The sequence below is a fragment of the Telopea speciosissima genome, chromosome 11 (genome assembly GCF_018873765.1).
Source record: "Telopea speciosissima isolate NSW1024214 ecotype Mountain lineage chromosome 11, Tspe_v1, whole genome shotgun sequence".
NCBI lineage: Eukaryota > Viridiplantae > Streptophyta > Magnoliopsida > Proteales > Proteaceae > Telopea > Telopea speciosissima.
In genome coordinates, this window is record NC_057926.1 from 38,383,435 (window position 1) to 38,407,801 (window position 24,367).

The 24,367-nt window shown below is 37.3% G+C and overlaps 1 long non-coding RNA gene across 1 annotated transcript; it reads left to right on the forward strand.

Moving 5' to 3' along the window:
* The first annotated feature begins 8,483 nt into the window (after positions 1–8,483).
* On the forward strand, positions 8,484–14,463 carry LOC122646534. Its single transcript, XR_006330641.1, has 3 exons — positions 8,484–8,493; positions 12,523–12,533; positions 14,332–14,463. It is a non-coding gene; the product is annotated as an uncharacterized LOC122646534 (long non-coding RNA).
* The last annotated feature ends 9,904 nt before the right edge of the window (positions 14,464–24,367 follow it).

A 24,367-nucleotide genomic window follows, 5' to 3' on the forward strand; every position in this document is an offset into this window, starting at 1 on the left:
TGTGTCTATATGGGCTCCCCCCCCCCCCCCCCCCCCAAAAAAAAAAAAAAAAGCTCCACAAGATAGGCATCCATATTGAATTTAGGTTATTTGGGGGGGGGGGGGAGTGTTGGCGCGAAACGATCCTCTACATCAATTCGAATATCTTTGATGATAGCTAGCTTGGTTTGAGTTATATTTCCAAAGAGGCGGAAGTTCCATTCCATCCATATGTGGGTAATAGTACAACGAAATGTCAGCTTTGCAATGTCACCAAAGGAGTCACCTTCGGAAATCTCTCTAACCCATTGTGCCTCCATCAAAACATTTTTCCTTAGGGATCCTATAAGGAGACAACAGTCTCAAGATTTCCTTCCAAACTTGAATGGTGAAAGAACAATCAAAGAAGAGGTGATCCCTAGCTACTCTCTAGCCCCGTCCAACAGATGTAACATAGAGGATTAACTTCAATGGATATCCTACTCAACTGGTCCTTGGTAGGAAGCACATCTTCCATACATCTCCAAGCTGTAAAAGACTGTCTATGGATGCAATTAGACTGGAACCACACATTAGGAGCCGGATCCACTAGGGGTAGAGCGTCACTATATTCTAGGTCAACATGGTAGAGAAGAGACTTGAAGAGTTACTTCCAAATGATGGAATCCGGATCTGTGCTACTCAATCTATCAATGTTGCTCAATTGATTCCATATCAGTTGGAGATTCACTGGAGACAAAAAATAAAAAATAAAAAAAAGGATTAGGACACCAGTTACATTCCTTCATAATGGACCACACTTAAGAAAACCTGTCTAACCCAACATCATATCTAATTATGTCCCCAAACTTGAGAATAAGGATTCCCATTGGATGCCAGTGGTCAAGCCACAACTTAGAAGCTCGACCATCATCAATAATATGACGAATGAACGGAAAAACTTTAACTCTATACTTAAGAATTTTCCTCCACACCCATGAGCAGTTTTGGAAAGGCATATAACTGTTATCTACACCAATAGTATTGTTAATTTCAATCTAACTTTGCTAATATCAAAGTTCAGACTTTCATTGAAATGCCATGCCAACATCATCTAGCCTCAGCATGACAAGCAACGATAAACTTCTACGTGGATCACGATATGAATCTTTATTCATCGTGTGATCATAAACATGCTTAAGCATCAAAATTTAATAATTACCATATAGGTAGGGGCTGCCAAACCCCAAATTTTTTTTTATTTTGGTTTTGTTTTGTTTTAGTGAATGAAAAATATATTAAAAAAAAGGCGGAGAATAATACACAAGCCAAGATGGCAACCATTAGAATAACCTCTAACTAAAGAGACAACCATCAAAAAGAGATACAACAAAATACGAGGAGGTACGAAACAATAACAAAATGATAAACAACAAAAAATGGTGGAGGAGAAACAAAGTAAAAGATAATACGTCAAAATTATGGAAGGAGAAAAAGGAAAAAGATCCCAGGAATAAGCCATATGCCTATTTCTAGCAATATCAGGACAGACCAAGCAAATTAATTACAAGAATTTTATTCCTGATCCTAAACCAATTTTTATCTATTTGTTTCCTTTCCTTTTTTGACAATAACAGGATTTGAGCCTAAATAGTTTTTATTAGTCAGGGTGATGAAGATGATAATACAAATAATAGAATCAACTTTCAAACTTTGACAAGGTAATTCCATACACACTTTTTGTTTGAAGCAAATCTGTTTATTAAAATTATTCATTGGTTCCATACTCAAAGTTGGTATCCAACCAAAACCCTCCTCTCATTCTTCTTCTCATATGTTTTCAAGCACTTCCCCTTCTATTCCTGAAAGTTTCTTAATAATTAATGGAAAGAAGTCATCAACTACTCTTAAATGTACAGTTAACCTTTATTATACAACCACTAGTCATAATAGTTTATATTACCAAAAACCCTTTTCAGATTCTTTATAAGTATATCAAAACAATAATAAGAAATATAATAGGTAGAATGAAATAGGGAAGAAGCAATGGAAATGCAAGCAAGGTTTGTTACCATGCACGTATGCAATTATACATATATGGAATTCATATAAGGTAGAAGTTAGACAGAATATACAAAGAAGATAAAATTAAAAAAAAGTGTGGTGGAAGATAAATAATTTATATAAACAGCCAAAGTGTAGAGAAAACTGTAGATGACATTGACAGTGGAAAGAAAGGGAAAGAGATTCTAAGAAGTGGTCAACCAAAATCTTTGGCGTTGTCATCGTATCAAGAGTCCCTCTGTGTTATGACTTCAATGAATGTTCACACTCCCAAAAACACCTTTGCCTTCTCATTTTATTACCAAAGTAAATCTCTTTCTTTCCTATTTTACTGAATTGACCAAAGTACCCTCAATAAATTCTAAAAAATAATAAGTAACCATGTCTTTTTCAAAGCTAATTTGTTAGGACTAGGTTTAGTATATCGTGTAATTAAGCATAAAGGGTGATCATTATATTGAATAGGTCAATTAGGGAGTTAATAAGAGGGTAAGATTTGTATGGATTTTCCCCCTACCTTACCTCATGGGTTACCTCTGCAAGTCTCTTTGTATAGAAATTTTCTCGGGTTTCTTATCGGATTATGTTTGCTTGAATGGAGAAGATTTTCTTGTTCAATTCTCTGTTTTAAGGAAATTTGCTTAAATTGGGAGAAGGTTCTCCGGATCGATAGTGTACGGTACACTAGTATTTTTGTGTTTCTCTCTCTTTTCCTTATGTGAAATGTTAGTATTGTCCTTCAATATACAATATCATTTTACTGCACCGTACAGGTGGGCTTTTTTATGCCGCTTGCTCAAAGAACCACCCTCTCCCTTTAAAATAATACTTGTCCACTAATTTTTTGGCATGTAAATAGATGATGTGACTATTCCTATTGTTGGATAGAGAGATCATGGTCTGGATTAGTCATTTGTCAAATTTTAAAGCTTAAATCAATCAAATATTCTTCCATGTATTGACATGCATGCATAGCAGTAGTTCCAATAACTACTACGACTATGCATGTCCCATATCCAAGGATTTTCATAGATATGTTTTCTACTGTGAAACCTGAAAAACTCAACATGTGAGTAAAGTACGTACCTATGATTTTGCATCTCCCATGTCCCTACTTTCTTTTGTTCTATCCTAATCACAATGAGATCAAGTATAGAGTAAAATCAATTTGATGTAGCAAACCAAATAATAACATGTTCACATATGCATGTACATATAAGCCATTAGAAGATTACAAATAAAGACACTTAATAATGGCACCTCTATAAGTGGGATTAGAACTTACACCTTCATTTAATTGCCCTCCGTCTTATCCCAAAATAAGTAAATTTGTCATTTCATATAGGAACTACATTAAATGACTTTCAACTTTTCTGCGTAACTTTTTTTACCCTTGCATTAAGTATTGCATTAAAAAAATTGCAAAAAAAGTAAAGTTACAAATATATTGACACCTAATAAGAAATGGATTTTCATACTACCCATGCACCTTTAAAGTGCATCGGATTCGTACAAAAAAAAAATTGCATTGGATGGTGCACCGCACTTGAGACTTGGATTTTCATCCTCTCAAGTGTGATGCACTACTCAATGCACCTTTAAAGTGCATCAAACGGTACATTGTACTTGAGACTTGGATTTTTATCCTCCCAAGTGTAGTGGCTATCGTCTGATGCATTTTGAAGATGCACTAGGCAATGCAGCGCACTTGAAAGGATAAAGATTATAAGAAAATTCTTAATAATATAATTCCGCAATATCCTGAATAAATTTCAAATTCTTTTGTTCCAATTTAAATCTTAGACATGGGTTTCTTGGACAAAAAAGGAAGAAAAAAAAGAAAGAGGTCAGCTGATTAGTCACTCAGTAGTTGTTGGTCTACTCAACATGGACTTCATGAAGAAGTTTTGGGTTTCTTTACTGAATTTATTGAAAATGATTTTTGATCTTTGGCATGGATCAAAAGAAGTTGAAGATGTTAGATGCGATTTTTGTGGATAGAAAAAGGTTGAAATCAATTTGATATTGCCCTCATTACATTGCTTCCTCAATTCAAATTAAGGAATTCCTTAAACATAGTACAAATTTACTCTTGATTAGTGTTCAAAGATTTCTGTACAAGAATATAGACCAAAGTTTGAAGAAGTAAAGAACCTTTCACCCTTGGACACTTTCATTTATTGCTCTTTCCTGAAAATTGGACCATAAAATTGGCTTTTTTTTCAATTAAGCAAAGGAAGCAGATTTACCCGTATACACAGGGAAGGCAGTTACCACTGAATATGGAGATTCAGGATTACATTTATATGTCATATGTCAAATTTGAGATCATTTTTGTTGTATTTTCAATTGTCAAATTGGAAAAAAAATCCTCTGTATTGCCCTGATCTGGTGGTGCACTGTAGTGCGGAGCTGAGAGCTCGACAGGTGGAACATGAGACATCCAACAGCGCCGACCTTGAGATGAAAGAAAAGAAAAAAAACTGCCTTGCATCGAGCTCGCACCATTGGATGAAGCTTCTTCCATATGTTGAGCTCTCTAGGTCGCACTGTAGTGCCCCGCCAGATACCTGCATTGCAGTTTATTTTAATCCTAGTCCAATTACAGAGATAAATAATTTTGAATCATTTTTCCATAAATTATTAGGACCCGTGGACAAACCAAATTGGACTTGAACTTGGCACATGCAGAGGGAATAGGCACCGCCTGTCACTGAAATTTGGGCCCCATCTAACCTATCATGTGACAGATAATTAAACTACTACAAGCAGGGGGAAGGCAGTTACCACTAAATATTCTTTGTTTAACGTGTTTTCTTCTCCGTCACTATGCCTATTGAAGTATAACGTTTCACAATTTGCTACATGACAGTACATGGGTTAGTCCATGTGATAGAGGACCAAGTAAGCATTTCATTGGTTCGGTTGATCAGCTTAAAATGAGCAGACGGAGTGACTAAAATTACAAAAGATGTCATTTTGTATTTTATATCCATCTCCATTTGATGGCATTTTGATGATTTTACTAGACTTTTGAATCAGAGTTTGAGCAACTTTCCTTCCTTACTGTGGATTAAATTTGACCATTGAGATGCATGTAAAGTCCTCTATCACATAGCATAACCCATGTCCTGCCAAGTCACAAATAGTGAAGAATTATACTTCACTAGGCATAATGACGTCTAAAAACACCCTTATTTAAAAGGCATATTAAAAGAAAAGACTTATTAATGTTTAATGATCACTAGGAAAGTTCAAAGAGAAATTTCCTTCAATGATTGACTTTCTTCTTTCATAAAAGAGGAAGTTCATAGAGATATTAATTGTAGACCTAAATATCGTTGGGGGAAAGTTTTCATACACGGTCGTGTAAATCGTGTATGTGAAAGGGTGGGAGTTTCAAGGCATTAATTAATGGGTGGGGATTTATGACTCTTCCAACTTTTTGTGAGAGACTCTTTCACATACACGGTTTACACGACCGTGTATGAAAACTTTCACCTATGATTTTCTCTAGATTTACTTTTGGGTTTTGAGATAGGGTTCTTTGATGACCATGACTAAGGTGAGGATTCTTTATCTTTTTGTTTCTGATATTCGTATGGGTATGCCTAGACGTTAATCCGGTTTTCTTTCTCTTTTGTATTTTTAATTTTAATAGCTCATCCTTTTAGGGGAAAAAATGATCACAAAGGCCAAAATTATGACTCCAACATCTTCAAGCTTGCAGAGGGCATGGTTGTCATTTCTTACTCAGTTCTTCCGACCAATTAACCATGGTCAGCTCTAGGTTTAGTATAAAGTGGTGCATTTAAGTGACATCATTATATTTATTAGTCAATGGGGGAGTTAAAAAGAGGGTAGAAATTTGTATGGCTTTTCCTCTTTCCTTACCTCATCACTTACCTCTACAAGTTTCTCTAATGGGTTTTCTTATTGGACTAGGTTACTTGAATGGGAACTTATAAGGGTAGAATAATTTCTTGTTCCCTTCTCTGGTTTAAGGAAATATTTACCTAAACTGGTCTTCCTTAGTTTAAAATTAAGAGAGACAATTACTAGGAAGATTATTACTAACCCTTTTAAACCATCTACATAGATTAGAATATTAGATGTCATCCTTTATCTAATCATGAGATAAGCATGTGTAAATGCGACTTAATCAACCCTCATGTCAAATTACAATTGTGAAATTACACTTAATTACCAATCAAATTATGTGCCATGCATGAGTTTCTTAATGAAATCTTAGCTAATCATCAAGTAAAGTTATTTCTTAGTACCTCCTAATGGTCGTTAAGCTACTAACCATAGCGTCTTTAATTAGAAAACGTGTTAATTTCATAATCTAGATTAGACTTTTTCTTGTCTTGAGTTTCTTCAACACTGGTTAATTATGCCTTGCAATAATCATCTTCTATGTCATTAGCCTTAACAAAAAAAAAATTAATAACAGCTAATTTTTCCTTCTACCTTGGTTCCTTTGGATCTTTGTTCATGTACGTGTAGCTTTTCATGTAGATAACTACTAGTACATTTGTAATCTTCTATTTTGTATTTAATGTTATGAGTATTGATTCTTGATATATATATATATATATATAACCTTCACAAGACCTCAAATAAACTTTCTTAATTCATATTTATAATGTTTAATTTGTTATTAATTAATCATAATCACATTAAGGATTATTCTTTCCTTGACTGAGATCTCATATTCCACCATGAAATGTCAATATGTATTATATTAATCTTGCCATAAGATTCAAACTATAGCTTATAGCTAGGATTCTATGAAATGAGATTAGAAATCCATAATTGACTGTTATAATGATAAATTAACTAACATCTTAAATATAATATCTAGGAATTAGGACACGTTTGTGGAAAGATAGGAAAGATAGAATTCTTTTTACTTGGTGGGTGGTGGAAAGAGAAGATGAGGGAGTAAATGTTAAGAGGAAAAAGCCAAAAAAGGTAATATGTAATGTGATTAAAATTAAATGCTAATTTGAATAATTAATGAAATGATGAAATGATACTTGGCTGATTATCCAAAGGATATGTATCAAAAGATATGGTTAGGGTTGACCCAGCAAGCTTGATTGATTAATTTTGACTTCCAAAATCTCCTGGCTGGAGGGACTAATTGACTGGTTGGTTGTAATTAATCTTCACTAACCAAACATTTCATACACTCAAAGACTCCATTTATGGGTTTTTAATTAATGATAATTTATAATTCCCATTAATGGAACTACTCATGCCTGAACATTCATGGCCCATACCAAGCCCAGCCCAAGCATGTGAAACATTGGGCTGAGATGGATCAGCCCATGTATAATCTCTCTCTCTCTCTCATCGGCAAACAATCTTCAGAATATACAATTTGATGAAACATTAAGTAAGAGATAAAAAATGTCACATGTCACACGTTCTTGACAGAAACAAACTCTTGATAGGGTGTTATAATACCGTGAAAAGGTGGGTGGTTTTAGGGGTGCAAGTTTGACCCTGACAGCCCGAGCCCATCTTGAGCCAGAATATGGCCTGGGTTGAGATACTTTGGCCTTGAGGGCACATCAGCCGTCAGCTTTGAAAATTTCTGACCTTGAGTTAAGGCCGGGCCGGGCCAGGGTTGATGCCTCGAACTGAGCTTAGCCCAGGCACAACCCGACCCTGTCTACCTCTTCTTCTTCATCATCTTTTTTTTTTTTTTCTTCTTCTAGCCTGGCAAGACCATGTATCCCCCCCCCATTGTCTGACCCTAAGCCTAGGGTCAGGATTGGATTTTTTTGACCCTGAGTCAGGGCTGGGCCTAGGCCCAGCTAAGGGGAACCTAGGGTTGGGCTGAGATTTTAAAAGGCCCAACCCTATCCGACCTTGTTGCAGCCCTAGGTAGATTCATCTCGGCAAACTAATTTTCCCTTCAATGTATTTCGTTGACAGAGTTACCATTAAAAAAAAAAACACACTGAGATGGTGAGGGTGGTTTGTTGAGATAAATAAACATGTGGGATTTCTCATCAACTACTACAGTTCCTTCCATACTAATGTGTCGATGTTACTCTTCTATTTTACATTTCCAAGTTTGTAACGTTTTTTTTTTTTTTGTTGTGTGTGGAGGGGTTGGAGTGAAGAAAAACATAGATAGATTAAAGGGGAGATATAGACTCGGCATTGTTCAAAATATGTCCATTGAGTCTAGCTTGAACAGCTAGATAAAAAGGTGAGCACTTACCAACAACTGCTTAGCTCAATTGGTGAGCCGTGGTGCGCTTCGGCCCATGCTCACCAAAAGGTCTCGAGTTCGAGTCTCTTGGCTGGTATCTTATCCCTTCCCCGGTTCGATCTCCCCCCCCCTCTCTTCTATCAACTATATATGTAAAAGCTCCCAATTAACCAAACAAAAAAAAAGGTGAACACTTCCCATGGTCATGGAGATGAGGATTCGAGTGATCCAACCAACAAGTTCTTCAATTCATAGTCAATCCAGATGTCGAGGCCTATGGATCTTGCTTTTTGCACCCCAAGAGGCAAGAGCAGTCCCCAAGCGAGCTTCTGCCTCTTGTGCACTTCTTTCATAACCACAGTCCATACAGGAGGGAGGCAATAATAGATTGATTGTGAAAAATAATAGATGCCCATCTAGCTTTACAGTTATCTTTTGAAAAGCTACCATAAAAAAATTAGGGTAGGATGATCCGAGTGCATTAGCTCAAGGGTTATCTAAATTCGGTGATGGTGTTGCATGGGGAGATTCATCCATTGTACAATGAGAACCAAAATCAAAGACATGTTGATCAGCATCCAAGCTAGTAACAGTTATTGGGTATGATGTGATTTAAGTTATTAGGGAGAGGATAGACACACCACCAATGTGTGGTAAGCTAACGGGTGGAACCAATGAGGGTGTGGGATGGGACATCATGGTTTCGATTGAATCGACAATTTCTTTGCTTGAACCGGAATTGAACTGAATTCAGTTCCTATAGTTCAGATCAGATTGTAATCACATTTTATTTGGTTCGATTCCGGTTGAACCGATAGTTCCTATGCTTGAACAAGAACTGAACCGAATTAAGTTCCTACATTTCAGATCAAGTAGTAATCACATTTTATTCGGTTCGGTTTTGATTTTGGTTTTCAATTTCAGCTCTAATTTGACACCCTCAGGCTCGCTCTCTCTCTGTCTCTCCCACTTTAAAATGACCCCAATATGACAAATTAGTCCCTACCGTTAGTGTTATGCTATTAAGTGATGATGTCAGCCAGTTTAATAAATTTAAATCCCTAAACCCTTGATCAATGTTGAAGATAAAGGAAGGATAGTATTGTAAATTTAATTCTAATGTTTTAGTACAAGGGTGGGTAAAATAGTCCTTTCATACCAATAACTAATAGCAGACTAACACCATTACTGTAGAAGGGGTGATTTGAGTTTAGTTTGAAAACCAGGGGGTGACGTGTAATCTACCCTTTTTTATATAATAATACTACGATATTATAGTATAATATATTATACTCTATATATATATAGTATATTAATATTTTATAATACTACTATATTATAATATATAAATCGAGTATAGGAACCGGAACCGAAAAATGCAAGAACCGAATAAGAACTGAAACCAAACCGAACTGAACAAGTTCTATTTGAATTCCAAACCGATTTACACCCTTAGGTGTGCCCAACCTTTTCCCATTTATATGAGTAAATTACTCCCCCCTCCCCTCGCTTATGCTCAAATGACAAACCCCTCCCTTGGGTATTGCGTAATGACTCTCCCCTCCCCTGCATTAACAAGATTCTATCAACCGTACCCATTCCGTTAAAAATGACTGTTAAGTGTTAGAAAAAGACCATATTACCCTTTGAAAGTTGAGTGTTACAAAGAGACCATATTACCCTCTGAGAGTTAAGTCTTACAAAAAGACCATATTACCCTAGTGTCTTAAAACATTCTACTTCTTTCTCCTTTCCATATCGTCTTCAACCATTGGAAAAGAGAAACTCGAAGATGAGGAGTTGAAACCCCCTGCAACTCAAATCTCTTGGACCTGCAACTCCCATCTCGGCTTGGACCGGTATCGCCCTTGATGAGTCAGAGCAGTCTTGGCAAAAGACGGCCTATTGACGGTGATCCAAATGCAGGCCATCGTTGTCGGTAAAAACAACCTGAATAATCCCTTTGTCCCTTTGTCAACCAGATTTCAAAACCCAGAACCACCATCAACAGCGGAAAATTGGCTACTACTGGATGCAGAAAATGCCAACGACCCTCCTAATAGCATCCTAAAGCCTAGAACAGAGGAAGAATCGTCAAAGCAGAATTCTACACTGGAACACAGGACTAAATCCAAATCTGATAACGGTGCACTGAGATCTAAGAAACCCATTTCGCTCCATCTCTGGTCTTTTTATGGGTTTTTGTTCTTTTAATCCCTTTCCTCATGATTTGTCGTATCAAAAGGTTACGAATAACTATGAATTCCTCATTTCCTGCGATTTTACCACTGGGTTTTTTTTTTTTTTTTTTGTGTGAATTCTATTAAGATTTTGGTGCGGCATTTCCTGATCTGTGCAAAACAAGAGAAAATTTTGTGGGTCTTTTGAGAATCCTTGGTTTTCGAAGGGTTACAGGTGAGGGTATGATGAGAGTTCTTTAGGATTGGAAGGATTTAGGGTTTTCTTGGATTGAGGAAAATTATTAGTGATGCAGTTAGATAAAAGTGGGGCAGTGGAAATGGAAATCACTAGTTTGTGTTAGATCGAATGTGTGATAGCAGGGAGAACAATCAGACGACAATGTCCAATGATTTGCTTTTGTTCCCTGTGTCATCTTCTTCTCCGACGGTGGCGTTAATTATATTGAACATTATGTTTCTAAATTTGATACCCTTACAGGCGTGGCGATCAAGTATGGTGTCGATGTAAAAAACAAAAACTTGGGTGGAAAGCACTTGGTGCTGTTTGATTGTTCAAATCATTTTGTTTTCTGGTTTCTTATTCGTATAGTTCATCTGGGTTGGGGGCAAATGGCGTTGCAGGTAGAAGAAGAAGAAGAAGAAGGGCATTAGGGAGGGTATTCTTGGGACATCACAATCATAAGGGTATTTGTGGGTTTAAATGAATATATTTAAGGTGATGTCATCACTTAACAGTCATTTTTAACGGAATGGGTACGGTTGATAGAATCTTGTTAATGCAGGAGAGGGGAGAGTCATTACACAATACCCAGGGGAGGGGTTTGTCATTTGAGCATAATCGAGGGGAGGGGGGAGAATAATTTACTCAATTTATATATACATGAGATACTCCAAGCGTAATATTTAGGAGAAAGTTTTCTTCCATTGGGTAGAAAGGTTCACCACACCATTTTAGGGTTCATCAACCTCTATAGGGTTTTAGTACATCCCCCCCCCCCCCCCCATGTCCATTCACCGTAAGTGTAAGTGGAGGGAAACTTAGTCCCAATATTTATGAAAGGTACCCCAGACTGTAAAACATAATTTGATCCCAAATTTCCACATCGTTGTTTCCTAGTCATTTTCTTTATAATTCATCTTGAATCGAACCGATTAATGGGCCGATTTTTGATTCCTGAACCGATTCAATTTTCACCATAAAAATAATTTAGATTTCTGATGCCTGAACCGATTCAGGCCGATTTGGATCGGAATTCTCTCTAATAGTAGTTTCTCTAACCGTTGGCACCCAGGTGTAGATTTCAGTTTTCTTAGCAGAGTTTTAAAACACCCTAGAACCCGGGAAATTTTGTATTGTCTCCTCGTTCCCGCTCGAGCTTCACCCAATTGCTGCCAGTTCCCCCTTCCATGACATTATAAAGTTGCTAGAGATCTCCTCTAACTTGGTGAAATTGTGGTTTATTTCCTTATTTGTTATTGTTAATCAGATTCAGATAATCTTCCGGGGGGGGGGGTTGCAAATGGAGATTTAGGGTTTTATCCTCTTCTGCAAGAAAGGATGATGTACGGTGACCAGGCCCACCAGCAGAAGCAAGCAGCAGCAACAGCAGGACAGCGGGGATTTTCACCGGGGACCTCCCCCAATGCGACAGCCCTCAGCTTCTTCAACGAACCTTATCTCTTATTATCATCACTCCTCTGCTTCTACGCCCTATGAATGTAAGCATTATTTCTCCTTGTAAAGGTTATTTGATTTGCTTATGTCCATAAAATTCGTAATCTATTGTTGCAAATTGTGTTCATCTTTGTTGGGGGTGTTGGGTATTATCAAAATCAAAGTCTTGTTCGATGTTGTGGGTTAGTGCTCAAATTTAATTAGGAAATTGAGACGTGAGAGTCCTGTGAGAAGGAAAAAAGAATTTTGATGATAATTCTATTCCATAATACGTGTTAGATGAGGTTATTTTGAACGCTAGAGTTAATGCAAGGGGGGAGTTTTCTAGCTGACCCAAACTAGTAAGTATAAGGCTTAGATGAGTTAAGGTCACGATTGTGTTGCAAGTTGAGGTGGAGGGGAAGTTGAGAATGAGTTACGTTGGAGTGTTCTGTAGAGAATGAATTCTTATGATTTCCACAAAATTAATGGCTTTAAAGAAAGTGGAGGTTAAATGAGGATTGGTGTATCAGCATCAAGTACTTAGGTATTCAAGGCTTGCTAGCTTACTGGTTAGTGATTTTGCCGCACATAGACAATGGTAATGTTCGTCTTCTAACGAGGAGGTGCAATAAATTAATATCGGAAATCCACTCTTGGGATTGGAGAGGTTCTGATCTAGGCATGTTGGTGGGAATTCAAAGGTCATATCCCTTCTCTGTTTTCTGTTTTCTCCTCTCAAGTTAGTGTTCTTTCTCCTATTGTTAATGGTTTTTGCTGAACTTGATTTAAACTGAGTTTGGAAGGGTTAATTTCAATCATTGTTGCTGTTCATATCCTGTTCATGTTGGAACACAGCAAAGGAATCACTTACATAGAGTTTGTGGCTGCCCTGTTTTGAGCTCCAAATTTCTGAAGTGGGTATTAGGTGTCATAGGGAATATGTCCAGCAGATTACCCTCATCTTTTGAGGTGTCAAATATCCTCCTAAAAGGCTCCTTCGACCTGAGTTTTAGCTGGATCAGACCTGCTGATCTGTTGTTATATGAAATCAGTTGATTTTGGATTATAAGTTTCAAACTTTTACTGTTTTGGCTGTTGTGCTCATTCGACTGTTAGAACGTTGCTGTATTTTGGGGTTTGCCTATTCTGAACAGTGTATGAACAATGGCCAGAATCTGACCTTTATCAGGTAAGGTTGACTTTGACCCTATTGTTGACCTAAATAATGTTTTAGGGTTTTCTTGAGATCTTGTTAAAAGTGCTCTGTAATCTGAATCTAGGGTTTATCCTATCTACCCCCACCAATTTGGTATCAAAGTTATGGCTGCATTAGGTTCTAACCCTACAGAGTCGATAGAGGTTCAGATTTCTATGCGACAACTTGCTGATATGTTGAAATAGTTGGATGAATGAATGACAAAGATGGTGCAACATTTTGATTCTGCAGATACATATTATGCACTTCCTAGGGCTGATATTACTACAAAAAAGGTGGAGCCAAAAGTTCCTTACTTTTCTAGACAGATGGACCCTGGTTATTCCTTGATTGATTAGATTCCCTAGAGGAATATTTTGACTGGTACAACTCTACAGAGGAGTGGAAGTTGGGATTTGTTTATTTGCGATTAAATGGTCATGCTAAAGATTGGTGGGGATGCCATGAGGGAAAGCTTAAAGTCAGAACTTGTGAGCCTAGGACTTGGGAAGCGATGAAGCATGATTTGAAGAACAAGTATCTACTAGAACATATCCAAAGAAAGCTCTCCCTTCAACAAGATTACCACCAAAAGGCATTCAAAGCTAAAGACAACTTGAAGCATCCATCTATGAAATTCAGTTTGCAAGTTGGAGAGTGTTGGAAGTCTGACACCAATAATGTTAAAGCACAGGTTGAGCTCCATTTTGCACAATCAAAGGAAGAAATGAAGGAAATAGTTAAAGAGAAAAAGCTTATTTGAGTTGGTAAAAAAAGTATCCAATTTTCCTACACAAATTTGATTTGGATTGTGAAGGCAAAGAGGAAATAAAAATCGTAGAGGAATCAATGACTCAAGGTGAAAATCAAGTTCTTTGCAATGCAGAAGATTTTCCTTCAAGAGCTAAAGTTTACATGAAGATTTTCCTTTTCATTTGAAGATAAAGATGAAGAAATCAAAGAAGCCTGCAATGACAATGAAAAGGCAGTGCTTGACTTTAAGATGGATGACCAACAATCGAAGGCTGCTAATGTGGAGGATTGTATTACAGAGGTTGATGAAGACACGATTAAAGCAGTAGTACCAGATGAGGTCGTGATTAAGGAAGACTTTGAGTACACTCTGTATGAAGCTGTCACCATACCTGATGCTATTTTTTACCTTTGGAGAATTTATTGAGTTTGTGATTCCATCTTACTACTTTGAAGAGAAAACTCAGGTTGAAGACTTTATTCCTAATGTCCCTACATGACTAGAGTTTTTTGGGAATGGTCAAAGCTGTTACTCACTTCTTGTTTCCCCTTCATTACTGCAAAACCCGAGGATGGATTTATTTTTTAATCTGGGGAGAATTGATGCAGATAAAACATAGAATTGAGTTTATTTCAGTGAAAACAAGCCTTGAGTTGGGTTATAAATGTGTTGAGCCTTTGGTCCAATGGGTTTTCTTTGTAATGGGCCTAAATTATGGGTTGGAGGTAGGAGTACAGGCTTTACTTTATTAAGTTAGTTTAAGTTGTTTTATTTAAGTTTAAATCCTTTACCTAGTGTAGAGGGTTTCCTTTCAACTGTCCTTTTTGTTTTGTGTTTCCTATTGGCTATTTAAGTTGGGTTAGACAAGCCTCTTACTTAGCTAGGGATTTTCTTTTGAATAAACTGATTGCAGGCTATTGCCACCCAACGATTTTTATGAATAATGGCTGTTGCATTTTTGTTGCTGTGAGACCCAATGAAGAGTGAGAAACTCTTGGGATTAGAGAGATTCTGATATAGGCCTATTGATGGGAAATCAAAGGTCATAATCCCCTTCTCTATTTTCTGTTTTCTCCTCTCAAGTAAGTGCTCTTTCTCCAATTGTTAATGGTTTTCACTGAACTTGATTTAAACTGAGTTTGAAAGGGTGAATTTTCAATCATTATTTCTGTTCATATCCTGTTCATGTTGGGATTTAAACACAGCAAAGGATCACCAACATAGAGTTGGTGGCAGCCCTGTTTTGAGCACCAAATTGCTGAAGTTGATATTGGGTGTCATAGGGAATCTGGCCAGCAGATTACCCTCATCTTTTGAGGTGTCAAAGGTCTTCCTCAAATGCTTTTCGACCAGAGTTTTAGCTAGATTAGACCTGCTGATCTGTTGTTATGAGAAATCACTTGATTTTGGATTACAGGTTTCAAATTTTATTTTTTGGCCATTGTGCTCAATCTGACCGTTAGAACGTTGCTGTATTTTACGGTTTGCCTATTCTAACAGCTTATGAACATTTGCCAGAATCTGACCTTCATGGGATAAGGTTGGCTTTGACCCTATTGTTGACCTAAACTCTGTTTTAGGATTTTCTTGAGATCCTATTAAAAGGGTTGTGTAATCTGAACCAAGGGTTCATGCCTATCTACCCCCCACCAAAAAGTGTAGCATACAAAAGAAGAGGAAAAGCATTTCCCCTAGAAGCAGTAAATCACTGTCATTGTATATCTATGCAATCTCTAATCTTCTCATGAGATATTTCGACAATTATGCCAAAATTAGAAAAGGCTCTGTCTGAGAAGATCAATCCGTTAACAAAGATCTAATGGAGGCACATAGCTATTGAGCATATAGTTTTCTGAGAACCAGGATTGGTTGCAACTTAGATCTGGTGTACAGATGTATGTACTCTATCAAAGAAAGTTTGACTCTATATGTTTGGCTTAGATGTACTGTCATTGTTTAGTGAGGTTAAAACCCTAGTATCCCTCTGCCGTTTGTTGCTGTTTTCATATACTTTAATTTGGACCACTGTTGATATGTCTATGATTATTGGTTGAGTGCTGTTCATCTAGAGGTTGCCCAGAAATCTGCAGATTAGTACACTCTTTAGAGTTAATTGGTCAACCTATTGGAAGCTGGCTGGGAAACTCTTTACAGTGTCTGGATTGTTATAAATTGAGTACTATATACAACCTTCAGTTGGTTTGGACTTTGTTCGGTTTATAGGGGAACAAGGTTTTGTCTGCTGATCCCTTCTAGCCCTTACTGTTTCATCACTTAAAAGGTGTTAACTCTTCTTGTTAGTCGGATCATCTATATTGCCAGTGGGATCATCTATATCACACTGGCATCATAGTAATCTTAGCTACTCCTACGACATATCTGCCTATCAATTCCTGCAAGCAGTCCCACAAACCCTTTGATCATTAGTTTCTATGATGTAGAAGATCTTGTGTATGCACCAATATCCATCCCAAGTAGGTGAAATGGCAAATACCCTTCCACTCACCCTTCAAAAGAAAAAAAGGCACCAGACAACTAAGTAGGCCAAGATACTTGCACACCCTTCTCCTACAAACTGGTTTCATAAATTTTCCATCCACATCAATACACTTTTCTTAGTTTACCTTCAGGTCTGAAAAAGCTTCAGGGCCTCACAGAAACACCCACAGGTTAGCTGTTGATCCTTGGATGGGCCCAACAAGATAATTGTCTCAACAGTTTATTGGCAGTCGGATATAAGGTGTGCAGTCTTCCCTTTCCATCCTATAATTAGCTTTACTTCACCTTTGGTGAAAATTCTATTCGGATCCTTGATCAGTTGATCACATGGTTTAAAAGAGCGGAGATGAGGTACTTCTTGCTGAATGCCTCTCAAGCTAGAGAAGAAGCCTCTGGTGAACAATTTATAATGAAGTAAGTTGTAGGCGTGCAGGCCATTACCATTTTATTTCGCTCCAGACCCAGATCATACACTATAGCCTCCAAGAAATCCCACTGCTATTTTCTCTCTTTTCCTCAATATCTGGCATTCTGCCATCGTTTTCCTCTGTTTCGCTGTTATCAATAGTAACTGAACTGAATCGCCATTCTTCATTCGGTTTGGCTTGAGATTTTGGGCACAGGTTATCCTTCTTTGGCAACCCAAAACATCCGTCCTTAACTATAGGAGGGTCTTCTTCTGTTACAACTAGAACTAGACATAAGCAAAAATGGCTGCTTAAAAAGAAGTAAAGAACCTCCCCCTGGCTCTGTTTCTCATCAAATTCCTTCATTCACTATCTTCTTGTTAAATCAGGTGCTTATTGGTTGGGTTTGATAGAGAATTAAGATAGCTATCATATAATCTCAAATTTCTGGTCGATTGGATCAGAGAGAATTGCGAGAGATTTCTCTCTCTTGCAACAAGAATGCATATCAAATTCTGCCGCTATGCCTGATAGTGGGGTTAGGTCTCCAGGTTGAGTAGTGAAATGTTGACTTTTCTAAATGAAATTTGGATTGTTAGTTGTAGTGGCAATTAGACCAACAATTTACTGATAGGTTTAACAACTAGAATGGGAAAAACTCATAGTTTTGTTAAGATCCCACCCAACTTGCTACCTTGGTGGGAGGCTCATGCTCGGTCCACCACTTGGAAAATTCATAAATAATTTCAGGAAAATTTTTTTATTTAGAAAACAGTTTGAAAACAGTCTATTCGTGAAGCGGGGGTAAGGCTGTTTACATTTGCCATTTCTAGACCTTACAGTAGCAGGAGCCTTGTGCATTGAGACGCTTTTTTCTTTTTATGTTTTCAATATTGTAAGGATTTCTTCTTCATGTCACATCAAGATGAACTATGAAATAGTGACTACGAATTGCTTCCATGTGGAATATTTCTGGTCCCCCTAAGATGTACCCTTTGCATAAGCAGAGAATCTCTTGCGTTGGCAGGCCATAAGCTTGTCCAATGGCATATATTTTTGGCAAAAAGTAAAAGCAATTGCCTACGACCTCAAGAATCTCCTTCTAAAGCTTGCACTTCTGATTCAGGACAGGTGTAGAAACCTTTGTATGCTGGCCCATTTTAGCTCATGATGTAGCCCCATAGCAATTTAGGGTTGCCAATAGGATTAAATGATTGGAGAATAATATAAGTGGATGGATAGAAATTATTAGGGTTTAGGAGAAAGAAATACTATGATAGTATGATGCAAATATTACTAAGAAGAAAGATCATCAAAGTGCTACAAGCCTACAATTATGGATGCGATTCACTAAGAACACCTGAGGATGGGTTTGGTTGCGTAAATCTGTTGGTGAATGTATTGATTCTGGACATAATTCCATAGAGATTTTTTTTGTTGTGGATTCGTAATTCTGACAAATTAACTATTTAGTTACTATGATTCTGTGATTTGAATCTTCCTAAAAAACTGTTTGGTTACCCTGAGTGTGTCAGTTTGATTCATCCTGAATCTTCTTGAAAAACTGTTTGGTTATCCTGAGTCTATTAGTTGGATTCACATACTACTATTTAAACTTTGTTTTGTATATGTAGGGTCTTAATGTGTGGATTACATCCTTTCTTTATTCCCCAACTTGATACTCAGGTTTCTCTATTGATGACTAACCCAGATTATATTTCGTACATAGAGAGATAAATCTTGCAAATTTGTTTACCCATGATCATATTCATTTATACAAAGTTAAAGAAAGTTCAAATCCCAATATGGAATGGGAAATATATTAAAATAATAAAGCTCTAGGACCACATCCATCTATGCTAGGGAGGTCCCTAACTAGCACTCTGTTTTATCTGACCAAATTTGGATCCTTTTTAGAATTTGCTACCAATGGTCCAGTATTACCAAGTCACCAACAATGTGTTTCATGAAAAAAAAATCTACTCTCATAATGATACTATATAATTCATATTGGGGTTTGATACACATCGGTTCCGTAAGGGATTTAGTGGGTGTTGATTTTGGGCTCTTTCATCTTATGAGTCAGTTTTTAGGGCAAGTTCTCCTGAGGTTCATATAAGTAAGTATTAGAGTAACCGATTTTCGACACCCTACCCTCATACGAAGGGGAGTGGAGCCACTAAGAAAGATCTACCTAGTTTATATTTAGTAACCGTAGAGATTGATTCAAAAGCATGGTGGTTTGTTACTATCACATATGTCATTTGGGGGTTGATTTCACATCGGTTCCATAAGGAACTTGGTAGGGATTGATAAGGCTTTGGTTTTTCTCACTTAATGAGTTGGATTTTAGAGGAAAATTCTCTTGAGATTCGTAAGTGGTGTCAAAACAGCCAATCTTTGACCCTTATTTTTGCCATGGAAGGAGTGAACTAGTGCCTGAATAAAGCTACTACGAAAGGACTACATGCTGTCAGGTAAAAACTTTCTACCTTAAAGTAGAGTGGAGCTACTTGAAAAGACTAGTTGCTCCGGAATGGCCCCCCATAGGTGTCGGTTTGGATGTGTGGGGGCGTATACTAGTCTATATCAGTTATATGGGTGGTTGATCCAACATTTGTTTCGTAAGAGACTTGGTTGGGGGTTGATAAGGCCAAGGGTTCCCTCACCTTATGAGTCTGCTTTTAGGGGCGAGTTATCTTAAGATTTGTATCATGTAATCAGAGCGGCTGATCCACTGTCTCTACCCTGGCTACAGAATGATTGACCTGGTGCCAAAGTGGAGCCATTAAGAAAGGGTTACCTATTGCCAGATAGAGACCCTGGGGAAAAGAGAAGCCGTCTAAAAAAAGCTACCAAATTTGGAGTGGATCACCGTGGATCTTAATTTTGGAGCTTGGTGATCAGTTACGATCCTCAATCAATCATATTGGGGGCTAATTCCATATCAGTTCAATTAGGGACTTGATGGGAGTTGATTACACTTTGGTCTCCCGTACCTTAGGAGCTTGCTTTTAGGAGTGAGTTCTCCTGAGATTCATATAAATTTTAAACTCAATCACCCAAAATTTTAAACCTTGGCCATCCACCATGATAAATGTAGACCTTCTAACTTCTGGCTAGTCCCCAGACCAATGATAAATTATAATTCGCCAAAGAACACACTGTTAAGAGAACCCTATAGCAGCTCACATTGAGATCCTCACAAAAGCGGAATTCTTATAATCCAGTTCAATGCCCGGTGCATTGCCTAGTGCACATTTAAAGTGCATCCGATGGTGGCCATTGCACTTTGAGAGGATAAAAATCCAAGGACATGTTCTTAGCCACCATTGGATGCACTGCACTTGAGAGGATAAAAATTCCAGGCCAACTGGTTGTTAAACTAACAGTACCCAAGTAAGTTTTACATAAACTAGTTGATCAAGTGGGTATAGCTTTGTGCATCTAACCGTAAATTTGGCTTGAACCATCATCACCAGAAACCAACTGGAAAACCAAGTGACAAAATCAATGAGTTTGCATTATCAATACAATTCTCAGTGTTCACATCATGACATGAATTGCATGGATGAATTAGGGCAGTGGATAGCATGTTGTGCATCTTTTAAATATGGCCAAACATTGTGAATTCAATACAATCATATATAGTTGAAAGAGACATCAACCATTGATGTGTCAAAATTCACAATTTGTAACCGCACTGATAAGGACCTCTTAGGTCAAGAGACTGACAGTAGACTACTGATGAAAATTCCGGTCCAAATCAGCAAACATTAATACCCATATGAAATTCTCATGCAATCTGGTTCAATGTATACACTGTATGTACACTCGCACTTGTGCTTGGAATATTCATTTGTAGGTACACAGTGTGCTAACCATATGAATGGGTTCAGTCCTATCCTTAGTCGTGAACAAATTAGAGTAAACCTAAAGACTATCAAAGCCCATTATTAAATTTTTTAAGATAATTTATTTAAGGCAGAGGTGCCTTTTCATATGGGGAGGAGAGAGATAGACTCATGGGAGTGATGGCCTCACTCCCGTATAGAAAACTGCTTCCCTTTATTTAATCTATACAAATATGGATTTGATTAACACATTTCCTACAGCCTAGTCCTTCGCTTCTTTCTAACTACTAATTGCCGAGTACAACCATTACAAGATATGTCAATGAGTTAGAAAAGTAAACAACATATTAAGCTAATCTTTAACAAACCAGTGATTATGGTAGTTAATATCAAGCAACACTATATGTAATCCTTTCAACTCTTTATTCCGTGAACAATTGTTTGATCAATTGGTTGATGGCTTGCCAGTGAGGCTGAAATCGACACAGATCAGCCCGGCTGATTCCAAACCCATACCTAAAACCATGAATTGAAGGCCTGATTTAGTATGACTTCTATTTTAATTTCAGGGTATTTCTATTTTGAAAATTGTTTGGTTTAATTTTTGCACTTTATTTCAGTAAAATAGAAATCAAGTGGAATAAAAAATCTGAAATAACTATGAACCTCTTTATTTCATTTGATTTCACTCTTGCTCTTAAACACATGGTTAATTGATGGATAAAATAATAATTTTATGTTAAAAATAAAACACCACCCTTCTTCGTCTCCTAATGGTCTCACCACCCCCTTGCCACCGCCACCACTACCACTACCACTACCACCACCATCACCACCACCACCATCATCATCCTGCCATCGCTGTCACCACCACCCTTCCCAAAGAGAATCTATTCCCAAAAATTGAACTACCAAATAACCAAATGAATTTTTTTATTCTCGAAATATTTTATATTGATACAACAAAAATAATTTCAATTTTTTGACTAAAAAACTACTTGTTGACTTTTTCATCAAATCAATCCCAAATGGAAATAGAAATCATACTAAATCAGGCTGAAGGGTAGATGGGAAAACACAGAAACGAGGGAACATGAAAAATCCTTTTCCATTTCAACTGATTGCTAGACAGCACCTTATGATAAAACCAGAAACAAAAAAATCAAACAAAAACTTCAATTTCAGAATGAGAAGGACGAGAGAGCAAAAGAATAAACATCAATGAAAAACTTAAAATTATAAGGTTACCCATCAACAAACTTACAAACCAGAACTTCTCGGTCAATATGGGAAGAAGGGATGGCCAACATTCCTGCTTCTGAGGGCATCAGCAATCTCATCGGCCAAAGTAAAGCAGGAAGAGATCCAACCTCTCAAACCCATCACGACCATCTTCGCCAACCAAACAGTCACTTTCCATGGCAGTACCATAGTTTTCCTTCACTGTTGCCAATGGTTCTTCCCCAGACACCACCAGACATCAATACCCACTTATTAGTTCTCTGCAAAAAAATAGAAAAAGCCCATCTCAGGATCAAAATCGATTTCAGAAGAAACTGAGAGTTCATTTGTTAATGTTTTAAGAGGAGTTTTTAATGAAACTTTCTCCAATTTCTACAGATGCATTTAATAGTCTTAATCGTTATTTTAAAAAGGGTTTGTTTACTCCTAACTTATGACCTTTTCTTTGGGTAGAGGTAACCCGCTATTACCTAAGTAGGTTACAAAAGCAATGTATTCAATATCTCTTTCTTTCTTTATCCCAAAAAAGGAATAAATCTCTTTCTTTTAAAGTAATTGGACTATATTTTATCTATCAAAATTTAAAAAAAAGACTATATTTTACATTTATTAATAGCTTGGGTCAACATCTCTCGTACTGAAAATTTTTTAATGATGGTCTCAACGATATTGTCATTCCAATTTAAAATCGCCCCCCCCCCCCTTGCTTTTACGTCGAGGTATATAGTGGTATGGTATTAAAAAAACAAAAAAATTGAGTGGATTTGCTTGCAGCTAGGGTTTTTAAAACCCCACGTCAATCCTAGGTATCTTTAGCTAGGCCAGGTCTGACCTGATTCAGGATTAGAAGAATATTATAAATTTTAAATGTCTCCCGTAATTTTGTGATATAATATATTATATATAAAGATAATAAGTGATATGATATATTTTATTAAAGTTTTTTTTTTACTTAAAATTGATAATTTTTTTCCCGGTCCAGCCCAGACCAGCCCATGCATTTCCTTCTCCCTCTCCATGATCAGGGTTAATCAGGGTCAGCCTGACCCGACCTTGAGGGCGGGTCAGGGTTTGGTTTTTCAGGCCTCTAAGTCAAGGCCGGATTGGGCCTTGACCTAGCTAAAGGGACTTAAGGTTGGGCTTGGGTTTTATAAAGCCTGGCCCAACCCGTTGCACCCCTAGTTGCAGGGCACCAGAATTTGTTTGTGCCTTTTTTTTGTCCTTGATATGCATTGGGCTTGTGGTGTTGGCTTCGAAACCACTCATTGCAATAATTATGTGTCATACTAGATTGATAAAAAAGTATGGTACAAATTATTTGACATTTTGAGGTTTAACAATAAGAAAATCCCTTAAAAAGAGATTATTGAAGTATGGTTTAAGTTCAGGATATCATCTGGGATCAGATATAGATCAGCGTATTAGTACGGTATTGGAAGGTTTTACCTCTAATTTTCTTTAAAATTTGATTTTTTTTAATCTTCTTATCCTTGTTTGTACCGCTACATGGATATGAGATCAGTTAGGAACACTTCTAGCTAAGGCCGAAATCGATATGTATTGACGGATTGGCCAATACAGTCTATCCCAAATTGATTCCAAAAACCAAGGTTAGATGGGAAAACATAGAAACGTGTAGGGGCAAGTTTGGCCCTGTCAGCTTGAACCTGGTCTGAGACCTGAGATACCTAGCCTTGAGGGGTGGGTCAAGGCTGGGAATTTCTAGCCCTGAGTTAAGGCTAGACCAGGCAAGGTTGAAGCCTTGAGCTGAGTCGAGTTTGGCCCTTCTTCTTCTTCTACTCAGCTCTACCAGTCCCTGCATCTCCTAAAGATAATTCTGGTTTATTTATCAGTAAGACAACCTAAAATCGACCGATTTCATGTAGTTTCATGCACAATAATCAATATGGCAACCTAAAATCGGCCAATTTCATGAAGTTTCATGCATAATAATCAGTATGACACTTTAAATCGGTCGATTTCGTGTAGTTTCATGCATAATAATAGATATAATAGTACTTTAGTGGGAAGATACTTATATCGAACCTTAGTAACTCATGGTACCTTAGGTTAAAATAGATAGAATTTCAAACCATGTGATTAAAATACCTCATCCTAAAGGTTAGCCTAGCGAACATTAAAATTACGAAATAGCTTGATATGAACTAAAATATCCAATCCGAAAAGGAAGAAATATAGCATCAAAGTTGTCATGCCCCATGGTTAGGGTCAATCAGGGTCAACCTGACCCGACCTTGAGAGTGGGTTAAGATTGGATTTTTTAGGCCTTGCGTCAAGACCGGG